This window comes from Penaeus chinensis, chromosome 7, assembly GCF_019202785.1.
Source record: "Penaeus chinensis breed Huanghai No. 1 chromosome 7, ASM1920278v2, whole genome shotgun sequence".
Lineage (NCBI taxonomy): Eukaryota > Metazoa > Arthropoda > Malacostraca > Decapoda > Penaeidae > Penaeus > Penaeus chinensis.
In genome coordinates, this window is record NC_061825.1 from 39,601,446 (window position 1) to 39,603,945 (window position 2,500).

Consider the following 2,500-nt stretch of genomic DNA (forward strand, 5'->3'; position numbering starts at 1 on the left):
GTTACAATAATGACTATGACACTGACAGCAACAGCGACAGCAAGCAGCAGTGGGCGAGAGAAGAGTAGCAAGCATTTTCAAGCTATGTGCCACCTCCATTTTTTGTTGTTATGGAACAATAAAATTTCATTGTTAATAGCACATGCCCTGTTACAATGTGTACAAAGGGACGTTCAGTGTAACGACCAAATTTTGTGAACATTTTAAAGGAAAAATGTGGAAGTTAAGCTCAATAGTAAATGTTTTCAAATGCAACCTTTGTACGTTTGTGTACTGCGCGTCATGGATAATGGATGTGTTGGTATGCACAAACAAATACACACACACACAAACAAACAAACACAAACACACACACACACACAAACGCACACACACACACACACACACTCTCTCTCTCACACACACACACACCCACCAACACACACATACACACACACACACAAACACACACACACACACACACTCTCTCCCTCTCTCTCACACACACACCCACCAACACACACATACACACACACACACACACACTCTCTCTCTCTCTCTCTCTCACACACACACACACCCATACACACACACACACACACACACACACACACACACACACACACACACACACACGTGTAAAGAGACACTCATCCTCACATATATACCCACAACGATTTTTCAACTTATTTTTATAATCACCTAATTACAGTTTGTTTTTCTATTTATTTACTGCTATTTTTTAATGTGGAATTTGTGACATCCAAAGAGCAGGGCCGAACCTCGCTTCTCTCCATCCCTCTTAATTCTCCCTCTGAAAATCCTCCCCAAACAACAACCCTCCCGTTCAAAGGGCCCCAGAGTGCCAGGGCAGGGGCAGGGGCATGAGGGGCCTGGCGAGGGGGAGGGGGGAGGGTTAAAGAGGAAGAGATTGGCATACAAGTGACATTAAACATTCTCTCTGAAGGTCAGTTTCTCCTTTTTTTTCTTCCTTTTTTCTTTTATCATCAAAGAGACGAATGAACAACAAGGAGAAGACTCGCTATCTTTTTTGTCTCTCTTCGAGTGTCTTTGTTCCCCTTGACCCAACCGAAAATTGTGTGAATAATGAGAATATGATAACTGCACAGAAGGTGGTTCAAGTCTATCTGCCCATCGACTTGTTTATTGTCTATTTACCAATCTGTCTGTCTACCTACCTATCTGTCTATCTATCCACCTATGTTTGTGAATACAACCCTTTATGTTTTGTTTTTTTCTGCCTTACCTCCTCCTCTCTCCGCCCTCTATCTGTCTGTCCCCTTTTTCTCTCTCTTCCCCCTCTCTCTTCCTCCTCCACTTTCTTTCCCTCTGTCTGTCTGTGTGTCCGTCTCTCTCTCTCTCTCTTTCTCTCTCTCTCCTTTTCTCTTTCCACACTCTTCTCCCTTTTCCCGCTCTCTCTCTCTAGCCCTCCCTCCCTACCCCTCTCTCCCTACCCCTCTTCCTTCCATCTGTTTGCTGTGTAAACTGCGATCAGCTCGGATTCGAGAACGGCCAATATCAATGCCGTTTTCTTAGAAGGAAAAAATAGAGGTGAATCGATTGTTTAAATTTGGTCGACTTTTCCTTATTCGACATCCTATTTCGACATATTGTCATGTTTGCAGACACTTTGCAGACAAGTGTCATGTCACCCCCTTTATTTTCACTCTCTCTTCTTTTCTTTTTCTTTTATTGATAAGAAACACACACTCAGCTGTAAAGTGTATTTACTTGGTGGTTGTTACTTTTATAGAAATGAAACATTTTAACCTCTACAATAATAGTGGATTTACTTACAGGAAATAATGGCAGTTGAGGCCGACATTGAAAAATTTAGATACTATTAATTGTCATCATCATTATTATTCTTGATGATACTATTATCATCCTTATCATCGTTGTTATTAATACCGTTATTATTATTAGTAGTATTACTGTTACCATCATCATTATCATTGCAATTATTATCATTATCATTGTTATCATTGGCATCACTGATATGATAGCACTTATTACCATTATCACTGTTATCATCATCAATAGTAGTTTTTTATATCATTATCGCTCTTCTTCTTAGACTATTAGTATTGTTATCAGCATCATCATCATAATCATTATTATTGTTATTATCATTATTATCATTATTATTGTTTTTATCATTATTATTGTTTTTATCATTATTATTACTGCTATTACTAGTATCATTGTTACTGTTATTATCATTACTATTATTAATATTATTACTACTATTACCATACTACTACATCTACCATTATTATTATCATTAATGCTATTATTATTATTATCATTGTTATTATTATTGTTATTATTATTATTATTATCATCATTATTTGTATTATCATTATTATTATCATTACTACCTTTTTTATCGTTATTACCATTATCATCAAAATTATTTATGTAATTATTCTTATTCTTATTGTTATCAATAAGAATAATTGTTATTATTATTGTCATTATTGTTCTCATTAATATTATG